Genomic DNA, 14762 nt, shown 5'->3' with positions numbered 1-14762 from the left:
AAACTATTCGGTGAAGTGTGTCCTTAGATTAAATTTGTCGCTGCAGTCCATTCCTGATCTCAAATTCAAGACGTTTATAATTAAAGCGGTTGTACTCTTCCCATTCGTTGTGCAAACAACTTTTTTTCTCAATACGATGTTTAAAATTAGCGATTATTCGTGTCGTCTTTTCGAACGCCGTTTCTACATGTATGTCAACGTGTAAAAGCCGGATCAGCAAAATCAGCGGGATACATATTAAATATAAAGAAATGGATTGTTTTGCAGATTTTTAGGAAAATGTGGTATGATAAACAGAAAAACAGGTTACTGTCCCATCGTTGTGTAATATATCAGGCTCGGCACGAATAAAATAACGGCTCGGCAAGCCTCGCCGTTATATTATTCTAAGCCTCGCCTGATATATTACAAAACGATGGGACAGTAACCTGTTATTTTCTAAATAACAAGGTATCCAACTCAAAATCACCGGAAAACGGGGCGCATCGTTTTGAACAGCCATTACTTCATCAATTTTGCAGCGATTTTCACGATCTTGGTCTTATTCAACGCAGAAATGAAGACCAAATCACACCGTACTGACATTGTTGGTATTAATTAGAGTGTGAACTCTTTAATAAATGAGATTCACTAATAAATAAGGACACAACGTAACAGCAATTCTTGCATAAAATTAAAAAAAAAGCAAGAACACTTCAAATGTAATTAAGAACATTGTAATATAGCCACATGCGCTATGTATTTGTATCAAGATATATATATATATAATATACATAATATAAATATAATTATATATAATGAATAGATAATTTTCTTTTGAAATTATCTATATCTGAGAAAAGGAAAGATAGTATCATACGTATCTTATGAATGGCAAATAGAATCCTTCAGGGCGGCGACCACAGCAGCTCTGACATTTGTAATGAGGCGGAGCTGACCGGCACTGGACAGGTGACAACCATCGTCTGCAAAATTTTGTTGTCTGCAAGCAGGAGACCAAAACCCCTTCATACGCCATAGACATGAACGACCATGACCAGTGCGATTGAGCATCCCTATCAGATGGGAATTCAGATCGTCAACACGTGCATTGAACCAATCCACGTCGACATCTGTGGATATCTTGTATGAGATAACGGAACCTGTCTGTGTTAAACTTGTAACACTATGACTTTTCCCACTCCAATCACAAACAAAAACAAAAGAGTGTCTATTAAATTCTCAATATCCCGAGCAACACTTTCCGGAGTAACATCCGAATTGTACATGTCGATTGTCCCAATGATCAGCACAAGAATGTCTGGGCTGAAATCACTAACAACTTCCAGATGTCTCCTCAATTCCTTAACTGTAGCGCCCGGGAATCCGGAATATTGAACAAGAGCATTTCCTTGCAAGTTTAAATCGTGACGCTGTGAGCTGTCATTTTGACAAAAGAATGACCAAAAAGTTGCACTTTGAGGCCCTTGACCACAGCCATCTTTACCGGAAGTGAATGTTCTTTGTTCCGAAATTCCTTTGTTTTTGTACACCACGCCATCGTGACTGATCCTACCTTTTCACTCAAATTTTCTGTAGAAAACGGGGTCGCCGCCCCAAAAGTTGATATGCAAAGAATTCCTTATACCAGAGTTCAAAATAATACGTAAAATTATAACCTTTTATTTTACATATAATGCCTTAAATGACAAATTTTATATCAGTGAAACTACGCACGTCCAGAATTATGCAAAGACTGGCTTCCCGAAAGTTCCAAAACTGCTAGTCTATCAAAGCTTATTCTAAGGCCACGACTTTTTTTTTTATTGGTTTACAAAAATTATTTTGAAAATGGTCCATCGGGCGGTCGAAAAAAAAAAAAAAAAAAAAAAACATCATTGGAAAAAAAAGTTAATGCTAATAACATCAGAACAAAGACAACATATCTTTTATAACCTTAACACAGAGACAAAAAATCAAATTATGCAATGAAACACATCTATATCTTCAAATGAAATGAGTCCTAACAGCACCTTATGTAACATCAGGCAATTTTAAACACTCCATTACATGACATGCGTTCTTCTCCCATTAAAACGAAAAACTGCACTTCATTTCCATAATTGGATGCGCACCATTACGCAATGCGATGCCCGTTGCATAAATCTTATATAAGATAAACTACTCATACACAAATTACCCGGTATGTGTTTGCTCTTACTCGACTTATGAGATCGTACATGAAAAAAAAAATCGAGGTAGATCGATCCATGCGTCGTCGCGGTAATGTTTGTCAAAGTTGTTGTTGTCATGAAAACTCGTTGATTTACAACGCAAAACGTCTTATTTGAATTGACGCGAATTAATTAAATCATATTTGTCAACTTCGCTTTTGCTTTATTTTGATAATTTAATCCAAAGTTTAATGTTAGCAAGTGTTTTTTTTTACTGGAATTGTAAACAAGGAGTAAGTTAAAGTTTTTCGAAAATGTGCAGTCTGTGTGAATTGACAGTTTGACGTCATCAAAGGAAAGCCGCTTTCTGTCGGAAGCAATAAAGCGACAAATTTCGCGCCGAAAAAATGGGCTTCCTTTGTCTAGCAATCAACATGCCGAACCAATCGTGTGTTTGTTTCTCAATTGCAATCCTCCAATTTAATAAAAGCACGTGCATAGCTCCGCCTTCGAGTCTTTTGCAGAGAACGGAGGCGGAGTTTAACGGTTAATTGAGCTAGTGTTTTACACAAGTTGAGTTCCGATTTGCCGAAATTACTCGGCCCTAAGCATTGAAACGACAAATACATTTATCAATGATTTTCCGAGATATACCGATTTGTTCCGATTTCCAAACTTTCTGTACAGTTCCTATAAACTATGGCGGACGTGTTTACAAAATTCCTAAACACATATATCGTAAATAATGGCAGTGTTTTATTGGATTATTTATACTTATTATCAAATACTATCGGGTTTGTTTAATATAATTAACATGTTAAACAATATAGTTGCGTCACAGACACGGAAATAAATTTTGATGGGGTCGACATTTGACTGACGCTGATTTTCTTATTGTCTGTAATTTTTACCCGAAATAAATTTTGAGAAGTGCCCATAAAAGGACTGGTACATAATGTGTCACATTGAAAAATATCCCGATCTCTGCAATATATGTGAACCAATCGTTGATTGTACTTACTTGATTTTATTCGCAACCGTACTCAAACCGGATCGTTTTTTTTTCTCATTTCGCTCATTTTGAAGTGCGGTCGGGAATAAAATATTTAAAAAAAAGACGATTTTCCGATTTTATTTTTTTTCCCATTTTCCAAAAATTAGGGTCGGCGGTTTTGTAAACCAAGAAATATAAAAGTCGTGGCCTAACAGCTTTTTAAATGTCAAACATCTATTCATGAACTCAATTTGCTGCAGTATAAAAAATAGCATGGTAAAATTAATGCTCTTTCAACAGAGTGTGTTAATGTTAACAATCTGGCAACACAATGATTTTATAAACTTTATGGTTAAATGCAATTTCCCTTCAGAACATTCCCTGCTAATACCCTTACTAAACCGTGACACTCACGTATAAAATAGAGAGTGGGGAGGTCAATGACATAAACAAATTTATGTTGGCATAAAATGTTATATATATTTGATAGTGATTTTTTTCTAGAAAAGTTAATTTTTCGTTATAAATGATAATTTATCATTCAAAATGATGTTTTCACTAATTAATATCATAGCCACACGCTAACCACCTGTGCAGTAGGGTGGCATATAGCAGTTGAACTGTCAGTCCGTCTGTCTGTCAGTCTGTGCGTCCGTCCGAAAACTTTAACATTGGCCATAACTTTTGCAATATTGAAGATAGCAACTTGATATTTGGCATGCATGTGTATCTCATGGAGCTGCACATTTTTAGTGGTGAAAGGTCAAGGTTAAAGATCAAAAAGAAAATTCAAGGGAAGTAACAAGCTTTAAAGGGAGATAATTTCTATTTTATATCACTTGGCTGGTACAGATCATTTCACAAGGGAAGTAATATTTTTAAAGGGATATAATCAAAATATAAATTGTTTAATTCAAAGTGACGCAATAGGGGGCATTGTGTTTCTGACAAACTGATCTCTTGTCTTAACTTTAGTTTGTTGGCCAACAATCAGGAAAATTTACACAAATGTTACTCGGAGAGTACTTTACAAAACATGTGCATACAGTTCCACTTAACAGCACAATATGGCTGCCAACGATAAGAGTTGAATTGTGTCACAACGCAACTTATTCAGTAATTTATTTTTACTCCTTCAAGGTCAAAGGTCAAAAATACTAAGTCAAAGCGGTGCAGAAGGGGACATAGTGTTTCTGACAAACACATTTCTTGTTCTTTTAAAAGGTGTAGGGACCTATCTCAATTTCAATCACAAAGGAGGGAGGGGTGGAGTGGAGAGGGGTGTATAGTGTGGGGGTGTGGTCATTTATTACATTATCATCCAAAAATGAAAAAAAAGGCAAACAAATATTTAAAAAAAAAAATTTGGGGGGGGGGGGATTCTTGGGTGGGATGGTGAGACGGTATTTCAAAAATAAAATAATAAAAATAAATATTTGTGTTTTTAACCATGTTTGAAAAAAACGAGATGTGTTTGTCAGAAACACAATACCCCCTATAGTGCTTTGAATTTTTTTTTTTTATCTTTGACCTTGAAGGATGACCTTGACCTTGAACTTCCATCACTCAAAATGTGCAGCTTTATGAGAACGCCACTTTGAAATATTTTTTTGACCTTGAAGGATGACCTTGACGGGTGACCTTGACCTTGAAGGATGACCTTGACCTTGAACTTCCACCACTCAAAATGTGCAGCTTCATGATAACGCCGCTTTGAAATTATTATAAAAAAAATACCTTTGACCCTGAAGGATGACCTTGACCTTAAAGAATGAACTTGACCTTGAAATTTCCACCACTCAAAATGTGCAGCTTCATGAGAACGCCGCTTTGAAAAAAATTGACCTTTGACCTTGAAGGATGACCTTGACCTTGAAGGATGACCTTGACAATGAACTTCACCACTCAAAATGTGCAGCTTCATGAGAACGCCGCTTTGAAATTTTTATATTTTTTTACCTTGAAGGATGACCTTGAACTAACACCACTAAAAATGTGCAGCTTCATGATAACGCCGTTTTGATTTTTAAAAAAAAAATTTACCTTTGACCTTGAAGGATGACCTTGACCTTGAACTTTCACCACTCAAAATGTGCAGTTTCATGATAACGCTGCTTTGATTTATTTTTTTTTTACCTTTGACCTTGAAGGATGACTTGACCTTGAAGAATGAACTTGACCTTGAACTTCCACCACTCAAATATGCAGCTTCATGAGAACGCCGCTTTGAATTATTATTTTTTTAACCTTTGACCTTGAAGGATGAACTTGACCTTAAAGGATGACCTTGACCTTGAACTTCCACCACTCAAAATGTGCAGCTTCATGAGAACGCCGCTTTGAAATTAAAAAAAAAATTGACTTTGAAGTATGATCTTGATCTTGAACTTCCACCACTCAAAATGTGCAGCTTCATGAGATACACATGCATGCCAAATATCAAGTTGCTATCTTCAATATTAAAAAAAGTTAAGGCCAATGTTAAAGTTTTCGGACGGACAGACGCCATATATTTGACATTTGACCTTGAAGGATAACCTTGACCTTCACCTTTCACCACTCAAAATGTTCAGCTCCATGGGATACACATGCATGCCAAATATCAAGTTGCTATCTTCAATATTGAAAAAGTTATGGCCAATGTTAAAGTTTTCGGACGGACAGACACCATAAATTTGACCTTGAAGGATGACCTTGACCTTTCACCACTCAAAATGTGCAGCTCCGTGAGATACACATGCATGCCAAATATCAAGTTGGTATCTTCAAAAGTGAAAAAGTTATGGCCAATGTTAAAGTTGTTTTCGGACGGACGGACAGACTGACTGACATACTGACGGACAGTTCAACTGCTATATGCCACCCTTCCGGGGCATAAAAATTATTTTTTGGGGGTGGGGGGTGGGGGTATAGTGTGAGGGTGTGGTGGTCATTTATTAGATGATCTTTAATTTTAAAAAAAATAATGGGAGGGGGGGGGGGTTGAGGGGGGATTCGGGGGGGATGGTTTGGGTGGAGTCTATTGTGGTTTGTCAGGTAAGAGTTGTTTAGTCAAAGTATCAATCGAATCTAATCATAAATAAAGAAGTTATGACTATTTTAGCAAAATTTAATAATTTGACCTTGAGAGTAAAGGTCATTTAAAGGTCAAGGTTAAATTCAACTTGCCAGGTACAGTACCCTCATGATAGCATGAAGTATTTGAAGTTTAAAAGCAATAGCCTTGATACTTCAGAAGTAAAGTGGATCTAAACAAAAAAATGTAACCATATACTCGAAGTTACTAAGTCAAAAAAGGGCCATAATTCTGTAAAAATGACAACCAGAGTTATGCAACTTGTCCTTTACTGTCTCCTTATGATAGTTTGCGAGTGTTCCAAGTATGAAAGCAATATCTATGATACTTTAGGGGTAAAGTGGACCAAAACACAAAACTTAACCAAATTTTCAAGTATAAAGGGCCCATAATTCCGTCATAAATGCCAGTCACAGTTACATATCTTTGCCTGCACAGTCCCCTTACGATAGTTAGTAAGTATTGCAAGTATGAAAGCAATAGCTTTGATACTTTAGGAAAAAAGTGGACCTAAACACAAAACTTAACCAAATTTTCAATTTTCTAAGTATAAAAAGGGCACATAATTCTGTCAAAACGCCAGTCAGAGTTTCATAACTTTGCCTGCACAGTCCCCTTATGATAGTTAGTGAGTGTTGCAACTATGAAAGCAATAGCTTTGATACTTGAGGAATAAAATGGACCTAAACACAAAACTTAACCAATATTTTCAATTTTCTAAGTATAAAAAGGGCACATAATTCTGTCAAAATGCAAGCCACAGTTATCTAACTTTGCCTGCCCAGTCCCCTTATGATAGTTAGTAAGTGTACCAAGTTTGAATGCAATAGCATTGATACTTTATAAGAAAAGTGGACCTAAACGCAAAACTTAACCGGACGCCGACGCCAAGGTGATGGATGACAATAGCTCATGTTTTTTTTCAAAAAATAGATGAGCTAAAAATGAACCGCATTTGCAATACGTTTTGGACATTCTTATAATTCTTAAAGTAATTGTTTCGTTTTTATGCTCGAAGACGCTTTTAGAAAAGTACGGGTATTTTAATATATGCCATCTTCAGTTGTGCAGTGTCATTGATAAAAAATAACACACCATCGGATTACCTGTACATCCAATCTGTGAAAACCATAGATAATTGACACTTCTCAATTAGTTTATTTGCATGTGTTAATTTATTATATATCATAAAGATATTAGGACCAAACAAAAATGTGTCAAATACCTGTGGTTTAAACAGCATACATTCACAATTTTGTTGTTGATGTGTTTATTTTTTGTTCGTTTTTTTGCTGACCTGAGCACAACGTGCTCATGGTGTGCTTTTGGGTCCGACCGACTGTACATGCAAGTGTCCGTTTAATTTGTCTTCAATCAACATCTCTAGAACTGCCAGGCAGAAATTGGAAAAACTTCATAGCAATGTTCCCTGGATGGTCCTCTTTGCAAATTGTTGAAGTCCTGGTCATCGGGACAGGGCACAGAATGGGATTTTAAAAATAAATACAACTTTTGAAACCGCACGGCCTAAAAGTTTAATATTTGGTAGGTAGCAAATTACAATGTATTGTGGTTCTCAACAAAGTTCATTCAAACTAGAGCTTTGTCACAGACGTGACGAATACCCCCACATGCCGCATTGACACATAATATTTTGCATGTCGTCTTCACAAAAAACAGCGGACACCATGCTCAAGTGAGATCTTGACCTAGTTTTTGATCCAGAAAGGCCCTTGTTCTAACTTGGCCTTAAGATAATCTCCATAAACATTCTGACCAAGTTTGGTGAAGATCGGATGTAAACTACTTGAATTAGAGAGCAGACACCATGCTGAATGTTAAAAAACGCACTAAGTGACCTCGTGACCTAGTTTTAGGCCCGGAATGGTCCATGTTCAAACTTGTCCTAGAGATCATTTAGATAAAACTTGCGACCAAGTTTGGTGAGGATTGGATGAAAACTACTTGAATTAGAGAGCGGACAACATGGTGAGGTTTAAAACGCACTAAGATACCCCGTGAGCTAGTTTTTGACCCGACATGACCCATATTCAAACCTGACCTAGACATCATCTAGATACAACTTCTGACCAAGTTTGGTGAAGATTGGATGAAAACTACTTGAATTAGAGAGCGGACAACATTGTGATGTTTAAAACGCACTAAGTGACCCTGTGACCTTGTTTTGACCTGGCATGACCCATATTCAAACTTGCCCTAGACATTATCAAGATACAACTTCTAACCAATTTTGGTGAAGATTGGATAAAAACTACTTGAATTAGAGAGCGAACAACATGGTGAGGTTTAAAACACACTAAGTGACCCCGTGACCTAGTTTTTGACCCAACATGGCCCATGTTCGAACTTGACCTACACGTCATCTAGTTACAACTTCCGACCAAGTTTCGTGAAGATCGGATTTAAACTACTTGAAATAGAGAGCGGACACCATGCTCAATGTGTAAAACGTACTAAGTGACCCCGTGACCTAGTTTTTGATCTGGCATGGCCATGTTCGAACTTGGCCTTCAGATCATCTAGATAAAACTTCTGACCAAGTTTGGTGAAGATCAGATGAAAACTACATGAACAAGATTTCTTTGAGAAACACAATGCCCCCCAGTAAGCCAAATATGAAGTTGCTATGTAGTTTATCAGGGTTGCCACCAACCTGATAAAATAAAATTCCCTGACTTTTCACTGACTTTTTCCTGACCAAATCTTGGTTTTCACTGACTAATTTCGGGACATATTCGGCCTCCTCCTCCCCATACAGCTGACCAAATCCACCCATTTAATGTTTCTTTTATTCTTTAACATATAATATTTAACAACTAACAAAGCAGTACTACTTGTACACTAATCTATGCATGATGCAAGGCTATATAGTAAAAAATAGCCAAGGCTAGTGTTGTGTATTGGGCAAATGTATACAAGTGCAACTTGACCACATGACCAGTATCATGTGTTTACCACACACAGAAGTAAGTTATGTAATAGACCATTAATTCTGCTCCCAACTTTGGCCACTTGCCAAGATACTGACCAGTATCAGATGGGGTTGGGAAACGGTGTAAACAGTGAACACCAGTCCATGTAATACTGGCCTACCACTTGTACTAGTTGGTTTGGAGTTAATACAGTAATGCATGTACAAATGAGACACTAAGCTCAAAAGTTAATAAAACATGCATGCCCCCCTATATGGGCTTTAAGTTGTAGTAGCAGCCATTGTGTGAATACGTTTTTTGTCACTGTGAACGGTGGTGGTGGTGGTGGTGGTGGTGGTGTAGTAGTAGTAGTAGTAGTAGTAGTAGCAGTAGTAGTAGTAGTAGTAGTAGTAATAGTAGTAGTAGTAGTAGTAGTAGTAGTAGTAGTAGTAGTAGTAGTAGTAAAAGTAGTAGTAGTAGTAGTAGAAGTAGTAGTAGTAGTAGTAGTAGTAGTAGTAGTAGTAGTAGTAGTAGTAGTAGTAGTAGTAAAAATAGTAGCAGTAGTGGCAGTAGTAGTAGAAGTAGTAATAGTAGACATGGTAGAATAAGTGGTAGTGGTGGTGGTGGTGGTGGTGGTGGTGGTGGTGGTGGTGGTGGTGGTGGTGGTGGTGGTTGTGGTGGTGGTGGTGGTGGTGGGAGTAGTAGTAGTAGTAGTAGTAGTAGTAGTAGTAGTAGTAGTAGTAGTAGTAGTAGTAGAAGTAGTAGTAGTAGTAGTAGTAGTAGTAGTAGTAGTAGTAGAAGTAGTAGTAGTAGTAGTAGTAGTAGTAGTAGTAGCAGTAGCAGCAGCAGTAGCAGCATTACAATACCAATAATTAAGAATGATCAAATGGGAAAAGGTAACCTAGCACTGGCAGTAAATATGGGGCTCATTTACAGGTCAGATTTGGAATCTCTGCTGTAAAATGAGATTTTGAATGAATTAAAGGGAGGCAAATCTGTAATAAAAAGAACATGCATAAACCGTAGTTGTTTCCCTTGTTTGAACCATGCTAAATCCTTATAATGCCTATTTCCAGTAACTGTGACCTTCACCTGTGACCTTGACCTAGTGACCTCAAAATCAATAGGGGTCATCTGCGAGTCATGATCAATGTACCTATGAAGTTTCATGATCCTAGCCCCAAGCGTTATTGAGTTATCCGGAAACCACCTGGTGGAGGGACCGACCGACCTACCGACCGACCGACCGACATGAGCAAAGCAATATACCCCCTTTTCTTAACATTCACCTGTGACCTTGACCTTTGACCTAGTGACCTCAAAATCAATAGGGGTCATCTGCGAGTCATGATCAATGTACCTATGAAGTTTCATGATCCTAGCCCCAAGCGTTCTTGAGTTATCATCCGGAAACCACCTGGTGGAGGGACCGACCGACCTACCGACCGACGGACCGACATGAGCAAAGCAATATACCCCCTCTTCTTCGAAGGGGGGCATAATAAAAGAGAGGACACCGTGCTGAATGTTAAAAAACGCACTAAGTGACCCCGTGACCTAGTTTTTGACCCGGCAAGGCCCATGTTCGAACTTGGCCTTAAGATCATCTAGATACAACTTCTGAACAAGTTTGGTGAAGATCGGATAAAAACTACTTGAATTAGAGAGCGGACAACATGCTGAATGTTTAAAACGCACCAAGTGACCCCGTGACCTAGTTTTTGGCCCGGCAAGGCCCATGTTCGAACTTGGCCTAGACATCATGTAGATACAACTTCTGACCAAGTTTGGTGAAGATCGGATGAAAACTACTTGAATTAGAGAGCGGACAACATGCTGAATGTTTAAAACCCACTAAGTGACCCCGTGACCTAGTTTTGGACCCAGCAAGGCCCATGTTCGAACTTGGCCTAGACATCATTTAGATACAACTTCTGACCAAGTTTGGTGAAGATCGGATGAAAACTACTTGAATTAGAGAGCGGACACTTAATACGGACCGACAGACAGACCGACCTACCGATCGACAGACAAGTTCACTCCTATATGCCCCCTAAACTTCGTTTGTGGGGGTATAATTATGCTCTCTAGGTCAAAACTGGCCCAAAACTGTGAGCTGCAGTTAAGTGGAATAATGACCCTTATTGAACTTTTTGCTCAGTATTGCATCAATTATGATGTTCTTTTCCATTGTTATTGTTACCATTATTCTTGTTAACTTTGACATGTGCAGTAGTCATTCACAGCAGTCGTGTTCTGAGAAAACTGGGCTTAAGAAATGTGCGTAAAGTGTCGTCCCAGATTAGCCTGTGCAGTCCGCACAGGCTAATCAGGGATGACACTTTCCGCCTAAACTTGATTTTCGGTAAGGAGGGACCTCCTTGAAACTAAAAATACCATAAAAGCGGGAAGTGTCGTCCCTGAGACTGCACAGGCTAATCTGGGATGACACTTTACGCACATGCATTATGCCCAGTTTTCTCAGAACGCGACTAACATGATGTTCGTATGAGACAGGGTGTGATGGTCCTTATTTTAACTTTAATTCCGAGGACGGGGTAAAAATTTAAAAAAATCATTTCTCAAGTTTCTGCTACGCTCATACCACAATTGCGCTAAGTTCTAACTGCGTCGTACACGTTCCCACTATGTTTTTATTGCGAGTGTATTCAGGCGGGTACCACGTCCAACATGTTCTTGCTATGCTTTAACTACGCTCGTACTAAGTTGCTACTACGACCGCCAAGATAGCACTGCGTTTTTACCACGCGCCCATCACGTTCTCACCGTGTTCTATGTCTGCACGAAAATTCAATGAAAGAGGAAAGTGGTGTTCCAGATTAGCCTGTGCGAATTGCACAGGCTGATCCGAGATGGCATTTTACAAAGGTATCACTATAACAGCTTTTCTCATAGAACGACCCAATTTTATTATGCATTTACTGCAGTATGACCTATGAATCAACAGAGTTAAGATTTTATAAATTTAACAAACCATAATTGAATTATCAATATAAAGTAAATTATACACATCTCATAATGTAAAATGCAATCATAAGTAAAACCAGGAACACATTTAGTTATCAGTCTTAGTAGGTTCAAAACACTTATCTAACTCTATTGTTTTGTTACCATATATTCTTGCCATGCCACCGATCCTGTTGGACTGTTGAAGTACAACTTCAGATACTCCCGTTGCCTCTTAAATGCTTCAGTATCCCTGTTAGGTCCGTTGATTGCTTCAACTTCATGCATGTTTGCATTGGCTCTCAAGAGGCCTGGTTCTACATTATGTCGGTCATCCTCCGTGTCAAGTTAAGCATTCTGCGTAACGGGATACCGTTTTCTCATTAGATTATGAAGGCATATGCAAGCCTCGAGTACAGTTCTCACTATGTCAGGTCCTTGCATCATTGTGGTCAATACTATCTGCCATCTCTGTGCCAGTATACCAAAAGCGTTCTCCATTACACGTCTTCGTCTTGAAATTCTATAGTTGGTTATCAACTCTTGCTTCGAAAGTCCTCGGTGGGAGTATGGTTTTATCAGGTGGGTTCGTAGTCCAAAAGCGTCATCCCCCGATAGTATATGGCATGTCCTGATCATCCATGGGTATTTGGTCTGGAGTTGGGATCCCTATTGTTCCATTTTCCAAACACACATTCAATTCGGACTCGTTGTATGTCTGAGCGTCAAAAAAGGACCCGTATCCAACAATATCTGTCCACACAAACTTATAATCGGCTTCCATATAATAGGCGTGTGGCACATTCCACTTTGTCTGAAACTCTTCCACAATAGTGCGCCATTTGACTTTTTGGCAATGATATGACTTCGTCCTTATATTCGTCAACGATTGCCCGGCACACTTCAGGAATTAACAAAGATATTACTTTCCTAGCAACTCTAAAGGCGTACTGCCAAGACGCGTACTTGTCGCCAGATGCCAAGTGTCGTAACGTAATCGCAAGTTTCAGACCTGGATCCAGCGCTTTCCTGAAGGGGGTGTCTGGCTTCTGACATCTTGGACCAACTCGGTTGAGAAGCTCATCAAATATTTCAGGAGGCATTCTAAGAAAATTGAAGAACGACTGCTGATCTTCCATTCTTAATTCTGCCATAAGTCGGTCATAATGGCCGAATTGCAGCCTTCTTTCTGCTGACAGTCAAGACCGCACCCAGCAAGACCTGGGCTGTCTTCTATTTCTTCTCCGCCTTCTCACAAGCAATAATACAACCTGACCATCGAGAAGAGCCTGTTGTCCAGCCAATACAGCAACATGCCGGAGAAGTTCTTGGATGACCATTCTATATTGAAATGGAAGTGAAAGGGAAATAAATGCAGTTTTTATACTCGACCACCAGAACGTGACATGGTCGTGGCTAGAGCTGCTGCAAACGTACCTTAGACGTGATAAGCACCCGTAGAACGTACAAAGAACCAAATGCGGTCTTTTGAAACGTAGTAGGGACGTACTATTGTCGCAACACAAGCGTGGAAGGGTCGTAGTGGGAACCCGATGGATGTAGCAAGAACGTAGTGACAATCTAGAGATGTGATGCGAACGTCACACACTCGACCACGTCTGCACTACGCGTGTGTTGCATCAATGAGGTTCTTGCTGGGTTTTAGCTACGTCATTACTCTGACCTTACCAAGTTCTTACCACGTCCTGATTTGACCACGTCCTCGCCACGTAAGTTTTGAACATGTTCAAAGTTCACCCACGTCCTTCACGTCCATGAAGACTGTACTACGTGCAAAGACGTGTCTACTGCGTCCTCGCTATGTTGTACACGTTCCCACTACGTCCTGGCATATTTTTGAGGACGTAATGGGAGCGTGGCCTAGTGTGACGGGGGTATAAAAGATCAGGGCCTTGTTGCTTGAAACTTAAACAAGCAGAATAGCTAACAGCTGTTTCTTTTTGGATCAAGTTATTTATGTGACTTAATTCTTAACCCTTTACCACTTAGATACGTATTTTGATGCATTTGTAGTCCCTAAGAAAGTTACATTTAATTAAATAATTTTCTTACTAAATTCAAGTTTTACAGGCTTCATTTCCAACCCATAGTAACTGAGCAGCAAACGGCATAAAACCTTAACAGACTGCTTCTTATGGGTGAAAGGGTTAATATACATGTATGTGTTGATGGTAATCAAATTTGAATGCTCAAATAAATTGCATAAGTTGGATATAGTATATTGCTTTCGAAATTAATTTTATTTGAATCTGAAGTTAATAGATTGTTACCTTAGCTGGCCATTAAATGTTTCGAGCAACAGGGCCCAGAAGGTCATATAAAATGTGTATTTTATAATTGTATTTATCACAGATGATATGAACAGTATTTTGAAAATGGAATGTGCTCTGTGAAAAAGGGATTAAAAAGGGGTTTAATGAATGTGCTTAAAGTGTTGTCCCAGATTAGCATTGTCCACACAGGCTAATCAGGGATGACACTTTCCGCTTTTAGGATACTTTTCGTTTCAAGAAAGTTTCTTCTAAGGAAAAATCAAGTTTAGGCGTAAAGAATCATCCCTGATTAGCCTTTGCGGACTGTGCAGGCTGATCTGGGACGACACTTTACACACATTCATT

At 38.8% G+C, this 14762-nt stretch overlaps 1 protein-coding gene across 1 annotated transcript in view; it reads right to left on the bottom strand.

The window, feature by feature from the left end:
- Positions 1 to 14762, bottom strand: part of LOC127881912 (cyclin-Q-like) — a 78041-nt gene that overhangs the window by 45984 nt on the left and 17295 nt on the right. The window lies entirely within an intron of this gene.

Source organism: Dreissena polymorpha, chromosome 5, assembly GCF_020536995.1.
Source record: "Dreissena polymorpha isolate Duluth1 chromosome 5, UMN_Dpol_1.0, whole genome shotgun sequence".
Classification (NCBI taxonomy): domain Eukaryota; kingdom Metazoa; phylum Mollusca; class Bivalvia; order Myida; family Dreissenidae; genus Dreissena; species Dreissena polymorpha.
This window is presented reverse-complemented; position numbering and strand designations above follow the sequence as displayed.